A 14845-nucleotide genomic window follows, 5' to 3' on the forward strand; every position below is an offset into this window, starting at 1 on the left:
TTGACAGGTCTCAGTAGACAAAGAGGAAGTCATGCTAGCAAGCAAAACATTCAGGGGTTTGTTAACAAGCCCCTGTGTGCTACCAGAACATCAGTTTTTTGATGCTGCTGTGGGCCACACTGCAGTGTCATATTTACAAGGCCACTTGAAGCCACCTTGCATGTCTTTTCATGGCCTTGTAGAGATGGAATGAGGCAACGCAGCACTAGTCACTATGTTGCCTCATACTGCGATAGGGAGGCGTGCCATGAGTATTACCGTAGGTGTTCACATGTAACACCCATGGCATTTAACACGTTCCCAGATTTATAAGATTTTGTAAACCTGGGAATGCGTCAGAAGCCTACGCCTTTCCAGGGGAGGTGTAAGGGAGGCACAACGAGGAGAAATAACTTAATGTCTCTATTCATCCCTACAATGCACACCCCTTTGCACCATGGTGCAAGGGTTCCTGTGTTGGTGCATGGCAGCCCACTGTGTGCCAGCGCACGGGGAAAGGACAGGTATGCACTGTATCTCATAGATACTGCACATTCTTGCCCTTTCCTTTTGATGCAGAACAGCAGGAATCCTTGTGGTGCTGCCCTGCACCAAAACTTCACAAATGATGCCCTGAGTTTGACAGTCTGATAAAACTCAGAGTTTAAACCTTGCAATAGTTAATTGTTTCTAATCTATTTCCTTCCACTCTCTAGTTTACGATTCCCCTCATTTCCTTGGGCACAGGCAAGTGTTCAGGAGGACCTTGAGTCCCAAATAATATCATGGGATCTTCATTAGCTTCTGCAGAATGGAAAACCATATGTTCCCTAATATGCATCACATGTGAAGTCAAGTCAATAAACCTTTATTCAGTCAAGTGAGTGACCATAAAAGCACACATTTAGAAACACACATAAGAAATGTACATAAAAACCAGAATGTGTTAGTCTCATAAAACTACAGTTAAAAATAAAAGTTTCTACAACACCGGACTGACAAATGCCAGAACAAAATAACATAAAGTGCTTAGTTGACTAGCTAGAAACACCATCACAGGGGCAACATGGTAATGAGGCAAACTCAGGACCCAGTAGCAGGAAAAGCCCCTAAGAAATGAATCATGTTTACCCCAAGCTGCGTTAAAAAAAACTATTTTCTGGAGCCTTGATCCACATAAAATACGGTTCCTTGCCCTCGCTAGTTTAAAGCGGTATGTACTCTTGGACACTGACACTCAGCCATATCAATGGCTTTCATAAGTCTCAGCTTTTCTTTAAGATCAATGTACGTTTCCTTTACCTGGGTCTTAGTCAGGGGTGTAGTTCCAGAGGAGATGTGGGGTGGTACACCCTCCCCTAATAATTGAATTTTCTTATAATTGGGTTCAGATGCTTTCAGTCGGGTATGGGGATATGTCTCCCGGATTTCACCAGGAATTTTTACATTAATTCAGACATAAAACACACACACACACACACTCTCCCCTTCGGTTTTTAAAGTCATCAAAAATATTGGTAATTTTACAAAATATTGTGTTTTCCCTCTCTTAGTACCTTACCAATCTGCATTCCTCTCCCTTTCCACTGGCCCTTAGTCCCCTCCAATGTGCCCTGATTGCGTAGAATGTATTTTTACATTATATGCCACTCTGATCGTCGGAAAATTTGAAGCTCACCCCCCCAATCTTACTGACCAAGCTACACCCCTGGCATTAGTTAGTGGGGTAATCTTATCTTGAGTCTCAAAAAGATCACTCATTCCTAGATCTCGGAGGGTGCTTTTAACATAATTAATCCAAGGAATAGTTAACATGCTACTTTGTTTCAAACAATCCCCCACAATTCTGCATGAAAAATTCACCTCTGGCATAGACCAGAGATTGTCCCATAATAAAATGGGCACCAGGCCCACCATATGCTCCAAAAATCCTAACCCCACTTCATAATGAGAGATAAAACTTGATGTGGATCTCGAGAGATCTAAAAGGCTATTTATTCTCAGCTGCCTAGAGGGGCCTTACATCTGTGTGCCCCACTCACCAGCTCCATATATCCGAGCAGAGAGGCATTTACTTTTGCATAACATAGTCAGTGCTCTGGGGAGCCTATGACCCAATTTCTTTGCGAACCTAAAGATGTTTCGCACCCCGCCTCCATTGATTGGGACTTCTGGGTAATTAATCCATCCCAACTCAAGTTGTCATTGAATAGGATACCCAAATAACTAAAGCTTGTGGTTTTTATTATGAGTGTGTCTCCAATAAAAAAACGTTTTCGAGCAAGTATTCTTAGGGCCATAAAACCCATCTAAAAGTGCTTGCAATCCATTAGCAGTGTGAGCTAGCAACACTGCATCATCCGCGTACAGCAGTATGGAAACAGCAGGCAAAACAATTTTGGGGACATCAGAAGCATAGGTTCTTAAAAAGGATTAAAAATAAAAACCGGGGCAGAAGAACGAGTTACTTACCTTCGGTAACGACTTTTCTGGTGGATACATTAGCTACCTGTGGATTCCTCACCTCATGATTCCTCACCTCATGAATACTCCCATGGCGCCAGCATTCTACGGAAATCTTCTTACTAGTCTCTGCACGTCGACGAGGACGTCACTGTCTCGCACGCGACGCCGTCTGACGTCATACAGGCAATAAGAGGTCCTCGACGACGTGCGGACGTCAGTACCAATCATTTTTTACGTGCATGAGAACAACCAGGCAATGCAATGAAAGAACAAAGCAACATCCATTATATTGTAAAAATACACCACATTGTATGAATAACTGTAAATCTTTTTATGTACATATATATATATATATATATAAAACTCTCTCTTTTAAAATATATACACACACCAAGTATATACATAAAGATATATACACATATACCCATATATATATAAATATATTATATATATATACATCTATTGCACCCTCAAAGACCAAGAGGAGCACACTCAAGGATTACTTGGCAAGACCATAAAGGCAACGGGGAGGCGGGTGGGACCGTGAGGAATCCACAGGTAGCTAATGTATCCACCAGAAAAGTCGTTACCGAAGGTAAGTAACTCGTTCTTCTGATGGATACAACTACCTGTGGATTCCTCACCTCATGAATAGAGTCCCAAAGCAGTACCACGCCCGGCGGTGGGTGCCTAAATGGTCAAACCAAGAAATCCTGCAGCACTGACCGTGCAAAATGGCCGTCCCTTCTAACCTCAGAATCTAAACAGTAATGTTTTGCAAAAGTGTGAAGGGACGACCAAGTTGCGGCCTTGCAGATGTCGACCACAGGAACACCTCTGGCTAAGGCCGAAGTGGCCGACTTAGCTCTGGTGGAATGAGCTCTAATGCCCTCAGGAGGATCCTTCTTTGCCAAAGAGTAACATATTTTAATGCAAAGAACAACCCACCTGGATAGTGTTCTCTTGTGGACTGCCTTTCCTCTCCTCTTGCCCACGTATCCAATAAACAGCTGATCCTCCAGCCTGAAATCCTTTGTTCTATCGATAAAGAAGCTCAACGCTCTCTTTGGGTCCAGACGGTGCAGTCTTTCTTCCTCTTTGGAAGGATGAGGCGGAGGATAGAACGTGGACAAAGTAATTGCCTGAGCCAAATGGAAGGGTGAAACAACCTTCGGGAGGAAAGCAGCCTTGGTCCTCAACACCACCTTATCCCCATAAAAAGTTGTATAAGGGGGTTTTACTGATAAGGCCTGCAACTCACTCACTCTCCTTGCTGATGTTATAGCTATCAGGAAGACTGTTTTTAAAACCAAATACCTCAAGGGGCAAGAATGCATAGGTTCAAAAGGGGACCCCATAAGGAAAGTCAGGACTAAGGACAAATCCCATTGCGGCATAACGAATGGCTTTGGAGGATATTGATTTAGAAGACCTTTCAAGAATCTGATAACAATAGGGGATTTAAATAAAGATGGTTGGTCTGGAAGACATATGAAGGCTGACAAGGCCGATAAATAACCTTTAATGGTAGCCACTGCACAACCTTTCTGCGCCAGAGATAGAGCAAAAGACAAAACGTCCGATAGATGAGCATGTAAAGGATCAATCTGCCTCTCTCCACACCACGCAACAAATTTAGACCACCTATTAGCGTAGATAGATTTAGTGGAGTGTCGCCTGGCCGCTAATATAACATCCACTACCTCAGGCGGGAGAGAGAAGGAACTTAGGTTGCCCCGTTCAATCTCCAGGCATGTAGGTGCAGACTCTGGAGGTTGGGGTGTAGAACCTGCCCCTGCGACTGTGAGAGGAGGTCTGCCCTGAAAGGGAGACGGAGCGGCGGGCACGTTGAGAGTTGGAGAAGGTCGGAGTACCACACCCTCCTTGGCCAATCCGGAGCTATTAAGATTACTAGAGCCCGGTCTTGGCGAATCTTCCTCAATACTCGAGGAATCAAGGGTATGGGAGGAAACGCGTAAAGCAACTGGCCGCACCAGGTCATTTGAAACGCGTCCCCCAACGCTTCCTGCATCGGATACTGAAGGCTGCAGAACAACGGACAATGCGCGTTCTCTCGAGTGGCGAACAGATCTACCCGAGGAAACCCCCACTTCTGGAAGAATAAACGGACTTGATCTGGATGGAGACGCCACTCGTGGTCTGCCGAGAATTGGCGACTGAGACTGTCCGCACGCACGTTCAAGACTCCGGCCAGATGGTTTGCTATCAAGCAAATCCGATGGTCCTTTGCCCAGGACCATAGTCGAAGAGCTTCTCTGCAGAGAAGGTACGACCCCACTCCTCCCTGCTTGTTTATGTACCACATCGTGGTAGTATTGTCCGTTAGGACCTGTACCGACTGACCACGAAGGGAAGGGAGGAAGGCCTTGAGAGCCAGACGTACAGCCCGTAACTCTAACAGATTGATGTGAAAAATCTGTTCCTCTGGAGACCAAAGACCTTTGATCTCCAGATCCCCCAGATGAGCTCCCCACCCTAGAGTGGAAGCATCCGTTATGACTGTGGCCACTGGTGGCGACTGCTGGAACGGCTTTCCTTGTGAAAGATTGTTGCTTGCAATCCACCACTTCAAATCCACAGCAGCATCTCTGGAGATCTTGACAGTACCCTCTAGATCCCCTCTGTGTTGAGACCACTGCCTTCGGAGGCACCACTGAAGAGCCCTCATGTGCCAGCGAGCATGCGTGACCAACAGAATGCAGGAGGCAAAAAGACCGAGCAGACGAAGGACCTTGAGGACTGGAACTACCGCTCCATTTCGAAACATTGGAACCAAATCCTGAATATCTTGAATCCGCTGAGGCGGAGGAAAGGCCCGACCCAATGTTGTATCCAGTACTGCCCCTATGAACAGGAGGCGCTGAGAGGGCTCCAGGTGAGATTTGGGCTCGTTCACCGAAAAGCCCAGGTCGAACAACAACTGGGTTGTTGACTGCAGATGACGCAACACAAGCTCCGGGGACTTGGCTTTGATCAACCAATCGTCCAAGTAAGGGAATACTGCTATCCCCTTCCTTCTGAGCTCTGCCGCAACCACCGACATCACCTTCGTGAAGACTCGAGGTGCTGAAGTAAGACCAAACGGAAGGACCGCAAACTGGTAGTGTTGCGATCCCACCACAAACCGGAGATACTTCCTGTGTGACTTGAGTATCGGGATATGAAAGTAAGCATCCTGCAAGTCGACAGACACCATCCAGTCTTCCATGTTCAACGCCAAAAGCACCTGTGCTAGGGTCAGCATCTTGAACTTTTCCTGCTTGAGGAACCAATTCAAGATCCTCAGGTCCAGAATTGGTCTCAAACGACCATCCTTCTTGGGAATCAGGAAATACCTTGAGTAAACTCCTTGACCCCTTTCCTGCTCCGGGACCAACTCCACCGCGCCCTTTAAAAGGAGGACTTCTACCTCCTGTTCTAGCAACAGGAGGTGTTCTTGTGAACAATACGAAGGGCGGGGCGGGATGAGGGGCGGAAACTCCCGAAAGGGAAGGGTGTAGCCTTTTCCCACAACACTGAGAACCCAAGTGTCCGACGTAACAGTCTCCCATTTGGTGAGAAAATGCTGTAATCTTCCCCCTACAGGAGAGGAGTGAGTGGGAAATGGTGGAAGCCTAAGGCTGCTTCCCCTGCTGCACCCCGCCAGAGGATGAGGAAGAGGCAGAGTGCTGCTGAGAGGCTCCCCTGGTGCGGACCCTACCCCTCCCCCTAAAAGATCTATAGGGGTGGGAAGAGGCAGGTTGCTGATATCTTCCCCGAAAGGAAGAGGAGGAAGAGCCACGCCCAAATCCACGAAACCTCCTGAAGAATCTGGAAGAGGCCGTGGAAGAAGGAGCTTGGAGTCCCAACGACTTAGCCGTGGCCCTGCTCTCCTTAAAACGTTCCAAGGCCGAATCAGCCTTAGCCCCAAACAGTTTGTCCCCATCAAACGGGAGATCCAACAATGTGGACTGTACATCTGCCGAAAAGCCCGAGTTACGGAGCCAGGCCTGTCTCCTTTCCACCACAGTTGTGCCCATTGCTCTGGCTACCGAGTCGGTGGTATCCAGTCCCGTCTGGATAATTTGGGTCGCAGCAGCCTGGGCATCAGAGACAAGATCCAAAAGACCCTGGGGAAGCTCTGTAAACGAAGAGGAGATGTCATCCATCAGAGCATGAATATATCTCCCCAGGATACAGGTCGCATTAGTGGCCTTTAACGCCAGACTGCAGGACGAAAAAATCTTCTTCGACTGCGCCTCTAGCTTTTTTGAGTCTCTGCCCCCAGGCACCGTCGGGAAAGAACCAGGCGCTGACTTGGACGAACAGGAGGCCTGCACTACCAAGCTCTCCGGCGTAGGGTGCCTAGATAGGAAACCAGGATCAGTTGGAGCCGTCCGATACCTCCTGGCCACGGCTCTGTGAACTGCTGGGGAAGATGCCGGCCTCTTCCACACCTCTAAAACCGGATCCAGCAGAGCGTCATTAAAAGGTAACAGAGGCTCCGCCGCGGCTGAGGCCGGATGCAACACCTCCGTCAAAAGGTTTTGTTTTGCCTCCACCACCGGCAAAGGCAGGTCCAAAAAACTAGCTGCCTTCCGTACCACTGTATGAAAGGAAGCAGCTTCCTCAGTATATTCCCCCGGGGACGAAAGGTCCCACTCAGGGGAAGTGTCCAGCCCACTGGCCGACTCCAGTCCACGCAGCCCATCACCCGAGTCCTCTAGCTCTCCTTCCTCTAGGGCTCGTTGGTACTCCTGCTCTTCTAGTACCCGGAGAGCACGCCTCCTTGAATGCAGTCGTTGCTCAATCCGCGGAGTCGACAATGCCTCCGCCGAAGTCGGAGATCGGCGCCGATCTTCCGAAGCCACCGACGCCGCATCCGGCGCCACGGGTAACTTCGGCGCCGACTGAAGAGCAGCTGAAACAGATGGACCCACCGGAGTCACAGGCCGAAATCTCGACGTCGACGGGATGGAAATCCCTGGGGCCAATCCCTCCGAAGCCACCGGAGCGGCCACCGGCGCCGACACTGGCGCCGAGCCCACGTTCCCAAACGGGAGAAAGGGCATAAAGGGTGCCGGCCGAAGAGGCGCAGGATCACCCAAAGAAAAGGCCAAAGGCCCAGCCGGAGCACCCCCTGGAGCCATCTGTTGGAAGATGGCATACATCGCATTCAAGAATGCGGAACTATCGGCTCCAGGGGTGGGAAAAGCCGGGTACTGGGGTGCCTGTCTCGGAGGCGACCCCGACTCCGGCCTCGGCGTCTGCGCCGGAGAAAACACTTGAGGCTCCAATACCTCAATCACCGACGCCTGTCCAGGCGAAGTTGGTGACGCCGGAGAGGGCAACGGCGTCGAAGGATGCGGCGTCACCGTGGGGCTGACCTCCCATGTCTTTCGGCGCCGATCCGGAGACCTGGAACGAGCCTCCCTTGAATGACGCCGAGATTCTCTACGGCGCCGGGAGTCTCGATGACGCCGATGTTTTGGAGAAGACTTCTTGTGATGCTTCTCCTTTGACTTGGCCATAAACAGCTTCGCCTCACGTTCTTTAAGGGCCTTCGGATTCATGTGCTGACATGAATCACAAGTCGAGACGTCGTGGTCGGAGCTCAAACACCAAAGGCAATCGGAATGAGGATCCGTCACCGACATCTTGCCTCCACACTCACGACAAGGCTTAAATCCAGACTTTCTCTGCGACATTATTTCCACAGAGAAAGAGTACGCAGCAAGATATACACTTTAACCGCAAGAGTAACAGTTGCTCCCTCGAAGATAACCGTTTCGAATGCACGGAAAAAAGGGAACTGACGTCCGCACGTCGTCGAGGACCTCTTATTGCCTGTATGACGTCAGACGGCGTCGCGTGCGAGACAGTGACGTCCTCGTCGACGTGCAGAGACTAGTAAGAAGATTTCCGTAGAATGCTGGCGCCATGGGAGTATTCATGAGGTGAGGAATCATGAGGTGAGGAATCCACAGGTAGTTGTATCCATCAGAATGCAACCCTTCCCACCCCACAAGTAACTCCAAAAGTGGGTGTCTGGTGGCCTAACTGGGAATCACATATCATGTAGTTGTGAGCCCCATGGGCCAACTTGTCCCTTTGCGCTTCAGTTTCAAAGTCCTCAACGTCTTATCATTCTCATGGTCCAACTCAAGGTATTCAGCTGGAAATTACAGGGCAAATACCTTCTTCTTAACAATATATTTTAGTTCCTCATGTGACGAAGTGGCAGTCTCTCACAGCAGTACTCTCTAGTATTTCCTTGCTTTTGTATTTACTTATGACCCTGCATTTTTCCCACTAAAAACTCAGTTTGCTGACTAGGTCCTGTCAATCCTAATGGTGTGGTCCATATTGGAGAATGTGTTCACTCCGGCAGACATGACAGAGGGGTGTGAGCACTGGCCCAGCTTTAGCTCCCTGTGCCCTTCTTCCCCAAGGCCTTAGTGGGCCCACTCCGTGCTTTAGGAAGCAAAGGGGAGTACCGTAAAGAAGCAGTCACGGAGACAATGGACCTCAAGGCCAGACATTGTGCAGCAAAACCACCATGGTGGCCGTCCGCTTACCTTTCAGCCAGGATACTAGGAGACAACAAACACCCACAGCATCCTTCCTGAAATGAAAAGTACAGCTTAGTATAACTTAGGGGGATGCAACTGAAGAGACAACAAGTATAGTTATATAATGTATGGGGAACGGTAACATTTAGTGTATATTGTACAAGGTGTGTCCCATTGGTTAAGAGGAGGAAGAACTACAACTGGGTAGCCTGTCGTACACAAGTGAAAGATGATGGTTTAAGATTAACTACAAGTAAGGGTGGAGATGGAATTTGAGCAGTTGTGGTGGAACACTGGCTGTCTCAAGTTCAGCGTGTGACAAATAACAGCACTTGTGCGAGAGCTAACATCTTGAACTCTTCCAATAAGGAGTTGGAGATGATTTAGAATTTGTCTGAGCATATCACTACCCCAAACCAGAAGTGTCCCACCCCACCAAAGTCTAATTTCTCCACCAAATTTAGAAGTCGGGGAACAACCAGTGAAGCCCTAGCTGGCTTTGCTGCGGACAGCTTTGCCATAGGATCTTCAAGTCACTGTTGCATGGCTGCACCCTATTTTGTGCATGGCTACTGCCAGTGATTACTTGTGCCTGGCACTGTCATGCAAGACCTGGATTGTCTTGGGTAGGAACATGTACTTTTTTTCTTTATGTTCATGGAGCAAACAGACTATGCAACAGGGACATTTTTCTTTTGCTTTTCAGCAACAACCTCTGTATTGACATGCAGCCTACGACATTGAACTATGTGGAAAGTACAATCAGGCTCTATCTTTTGAGACTTTGAAATTATGTTGTGGGACTTAGAGGCTCTATTTATATGGTCTGATGTTTTTAGGGATGTCATGACTTCTGGATGCTAGCTCTCCTAGTCCCTCATCCAAACAAAGCCTTAGCTGGGATGAGCTCAACACACACCTCGGTTCAATTAGGGCAAAATGGGCAAGAGAAGAATAATAAAGAGATGCCAGCCCCGGTGTCCAGATCAACTTCAGCTTAGCAATCTCAATCGCTCACAACCTCACAGTCTGCAGACGCTTCTTCTTTATATGCAACAGTGGGATGGAAATCTGCATCGACTGCTGACTGTCCAGAATTGATATGATATCCATATGTGTATTGTGGTATCTGGAGTAATGCTTTGTCTACCTCCTGCAGGAAGAAGAAGATATCACGGGATTGTGACATTGACAGAACCGTATGGATTTATATAATGACTCTCTTTCTCAAGGGGTTTCAAGAAGAGCCCCTCATTGAAAGAAGAGTCCCTGGTGGGAATTGAGATTCTGGGGTTTCTGGGGTTCAAGGTGATGCAGAGATAAATGATTCACCAGTTTACCCTTGTAAAAACTAGGCCCAGAAGAGATCATCACTAAGAAATTTGTGAATGAGGATAAAGCCACCAAGAGTTGGTATTATCCTTACATCCTTCAATCAAGGGAAATACTATCACACATAGAAAAGATGTTCACTCAAAAAGCCATGGCTCTCAATTGCTGACCAAGCTACTTGGCTGGTGAACTCACTGATGTCACTGTGCTCTTGTCACTTTTGAGGTGCTGAGTGTCCTTTGTTTCTATTATTGTGGGATACATCAGATACTCTCACCAGGATTATAGCAACATATTTGGTAGAGAATGAATGAGGAAACTCACAATTGGTCCATTTTGGTGCAAGTGATTGTTGGGTTGGTAGAATGACTTCCTCCTGTGTATATCACGATTTACTTTAAAGGGGTTATGGTAGAAGCAAATAATCCAAAAATACACCACCTGACTCCATCAATGCAGCCCCAAGAGATCCTGATTAGAATGGAGTCCTGTTTCCAGAAGGAGGGGCTCGTAGGTTCAATCATAGTGTAGACTATGATAGGACCTAACGCAACTACACAGTTTATCGAAAAACACATTGGCCCAAGACATGCTCATTTTAATAGCATCTAATGCATGAAGTAAAGTGGGCCTACATAGTGACCGGCTCTAGAGCTGGGGACAGATATATCCCTAGGAGTGAATCCAGTGCAGTATCTTCCTACCGCCTCAAAGGACCACTGCTCACCAGTATATCAGACTGGGCAACAAGAACTCCTTCCAGAGCTGGGGAATTAGATAGCAGTAATACCAAGGGAGCATAAATGAGTCAAGGGGAGTCAAGAGTGAAATGTCCTCATAGTTCAATGTAAGTGCATGCTCTTGGTAATTCACCAGCCCCCACTGCCATACTGCCCAAGTGATCAACCTGACCCAACTGAATGACTAACGCTTCTATAGGCAAACTCAGCCTTTTGTAGTAGATCAGCACAATTCTTGTGCACAACCGAGATATTGCTAAACCATTGGGTTATTTCCTTGTGAGTGTCCTTGACTCTAGGGGCACCAAGAGACGAATAACACCTATGGTATGAAATGAGCAATCTACGAGTAGAGATATAGCACAGTCTGGTGGTGTGTCCAACTTGAAAATGAAGGTCTGTTGTAAAATCCATTAAAAGGGTTAACCTTGGATGAGGTGGTGTCGTAGCAGATGAAACAATCCAAGTTATTTGAGTCGTGGTTTGGACCATCACGGGCACAGCTGCAACAGCACTTTCACTTCACTTTCAACAGCACCCATCCTGTGGGAAGTGCCACCCCAAACTAAAGCCACTGAAAGCCCAGTCACTACTTATGTTCTGGAGAGTTCTCTCATACGTCAGTGTGCCAAATAACTCTGAAAGTGGTCCTGGGCTGCAAGTTGACAATGGAAAAAGGGAACCCCCCTTTCTGCTATTTGTTCTGAAAATAAATCAGCAGTTTGAAACTTTGGAAGTGTTCACGCAGTCCTCTACATATCTTATAAGGATTTCTCACCAGGTGTCCCAATATATGACCTCCTGGGTCTTGCGCGTACCAAAGTGGCCAGCAGTGTGTCTATCAAGACGCCGCACGACGAGTTGTGTTTGTAATACAGGGGCCCTTACCCAGCGTTCATAAAAGAAAAATCATTTCGTAGACAGTATGAGAAACACCTCTGTCCAGAAAAGCTGAGCCATCAATATTCTAACATCCTTGCAGAAGTCCCCTTGCAAAGCCTTTCAAGGTCCCGAGGCGGGTTCTGTAAAATTATCAGTTGAAATGAATGGAATTGCTTCTGTTTCATGTTTGTTTTTTTCTCCCAAGTGGATCACTGACAAGTCTTTGGTGTTTGGTGAAACTGGTTTGAATATGATGTCGAAGTTGAGCATAACATAAAGATACTTTTCCCTCCTGCAGCCCCAACTTGGCTAATATTGATGGTCCCTGATGTGTTGTCCGTGTCAGTCAAGAATGAGTCTGCAAGAGGGTGGTAATTGTATTCCCCCTTTACCCTCATGCTGCAAGCACGTCATCTAGCACACTGTGCATGCTCCAGACTGAACCCGGGCACACCCAAGCTGTGCATCATCATGTATTTCCCACTGCAGTGATACCCGTGCATTTATTGCTTGCTTCATATGTTATTTTACGCAAAGTGCTGGGACTCTCCTCTGACCTCCAGACTCTGTAGTTATCCTTTATGTACTTGTAACCTGAGGTCACTGTGAACGTGTTTCTCTCTCTCCCTCTCTGTCTCTCCCTCTTTCTCCATCCTTTGCACTTGTGTCCACTATCCTTGGTTTTGTAATACACGTTTTGCCCCCTGTGCCTGTGCAGTCCTTCTTCAGATGTCACTCCTCACAATTCCTCCAATTTGTTCCTGCTTAAGGCCAGATATCAGTTCTGCTTTCCGTTCAGTCAATGGGAAGGAGGGCAAGGTGTGACCTGCAGGTCAAACACTGATGCCTGCAGAGAGGGGGTAGTTCACTGAGTCATCTTAGAGGCCTCTAGTATGCGCTGTTCCATATCTGACTCTGTTTTGTGAACTCAAAATATTTTATCTGTAAATTGTCCTGCAAATGACACAGAGGGAGATTTACGAATTTTTAATGCAACCTAGCGTATGAATTAAGGCCCATATTTATACTTTTTTAGCGCCGCATTTGCGTCGTCTTTCGACGCAAAATCGGCGCAAATTTACAAACTACAATTGTATTTTGTAAGTTTGCGCCGATTTTGCGTCAAAAGACGACGCAAATGCGGCGCTAAAAAAGTAGAAATATGGCCCTAAGTTTGCTATCATGCATTGTGCAAGAGGGAAAACACAGCACAGAGTCATATCCATTGAGACTTGCCTCCTGTGTGTCGTCCTCTGCACTTGGCTTTTTAGAAACAGTCTTCCATGCTGCACAGTCTCGCAGAGATCAGTGTGCACTGGCTAGCAGAAGAATTTCTACTGAAAACATATTTTCTCAGTGCACTTCCTTTGTCTGTACAAGCATAGACGCCACACACCGGATATGTGCTGTGAACGTCAGCACTCATGGAGTGCAAGGGTTTTGGGTTGTTTGTTTGCGCCTGCTTCAAGGAGGTGCTACTTTCTGAGACAACACGCGGTCTGCCTAGCATAGTAGAAAGGGCTTTCCGTCAATAACTATGGCTGTTTGCACTGAAATACCCAATAACACCCATCCTGATGCAAAGCAACACCAAGTAGCACAGAGAGCTTTTGTGCTGCAAAAAGGCGTCTTTGAAGAGCAAAATTCCTATGTGCTGGATAGTAAATTCAATTACATTGACCTGTGTTGATCTGCATGACTTTGCATCACAATGCGATGGAGCAAAGTGTTAGTCAATCTGGGGCTGTATTATGCATAGTGACCTGGGGGCACAATGGGCATGTGTGCCCACGTTTTGCACCACTGGGGCACTATGTTAGTACACAAAGGGCCGCAGACACTTGTGCGACCCCCTCTATAATACAGCTCTACCGTGAGGGAGCGTTCCCTCATTTGCATGAGCCTGCGCTATATCACAGACGCAGATGCAAACATGCGGGGCGAAGGCCCACGACAACCGGGAGCTCAGAATGGCCGGAGCGGAAACCCCACCGTGGCCCTGAGCTAGAAAATCGCGCCAAAATGGGTGCACAAAACAAAAGGTTTCGGGGGGCGGAAGGGGCCCCCCCAAGTGAACAAACACCCTCCCTTCCTTCCGGCCCCATCATAGGGGCAACGTTGGGTGGAAGCGGAATGGAGTGGGGCCAACAAGGGAGCAAGCGGCCAATAAGGGGATTGCATCTTTTGAACCCAACTGGGGAGGGGGGGCACCCCGGGGGTAGCACCAAGGACGCTTAAAAGGGGGCTGCCCGGCACCTTGGTCAACACAGGTGACCGGGCAGCCAAGAGGAGGAAGACAACGCGAGGACCGACGAAACCCACACAGAAGACCACCTGAGGGGACCGCTCACCGGAGCGTCGTGACCCTCCAACCCTTGGTCGTCGGAAATAAGCCTCGACCGAAGAAACACTGTGAGGGGACCGCTCATCAGAGCGACGCGACCCTCCAGTGTACAGGGCGGGCATATCGTCAACAAAGCGACCCATCGGCAGCCCCCCCTCCCTTGGCCCAAAAGCAACCAAAGGACTCACCTGCCCCGGCCGCTAAGGAGAAAAGACGCGGCCCGGCCTTTGAATGCCGGTGAGCTCCGGACGCCCGTGCTCGGAACCGGGAACCAGGAAACCCGAGACGGACCCCCCCCCCCACCCCAGGATCAGCACCATACCTGTTCCGGGGATGAAGGACAACGGACGTGGCCCGGTTTGTCGGCAACAACGCCTGCAGCAGATGCTCCGCTCACCCAGGGAGCCGGGAGCGTGAAGACAGACGAGAGCGCCCCGAGGCAGAGAGGCAGCTTTGCTGTAGCCCTGGTAAGCAGAGGTGTCAGGCGCCCGGAGCCGGTTCTGCACTGCACAACTCTCTCCTGTTCCCAT

At 48.4% G+C, this 14845-nt stretch overlaps 1 long non-coding RNA gene across 2 annotated transcripts in view; it reads right to left on the reverse strand.

Annotated features, from left to right (window-relative positions):
- The window catches only part of LOC138249840 (uncharacterized), a 61459-nt gene that overhangs the window by 4471 nt on the left and 42143 nt on the right, over window positions 1-14845 (reverse strand). For both annotated transcript variants that reach the window (XR_011194849.1, XR_011194848.1), the window contains exon 2: window positions 9024-9070. This is a non-coding gene — a long non-coding RNA (uncharacterized lncRNA). The remainder of the gene's footprint in view (window positions 1-9023; window positions 9071-14845) is intronic.

The sequence above is a fragment of the Pleurodeles waltl genome, chromosome 8, assembly GCF_031143425.1.
Source record: "Pleurodeles waltl isolate 20211129_DDA chromosome 8, aPleWal1.hap1.20221129, whole genome shotgun sequence".
NCBI lineage: Eukaryota > Metazoa > Chordata > Amphibia > Caudata > Salamandridae > Pleurodeles > Pleurodeles waltl.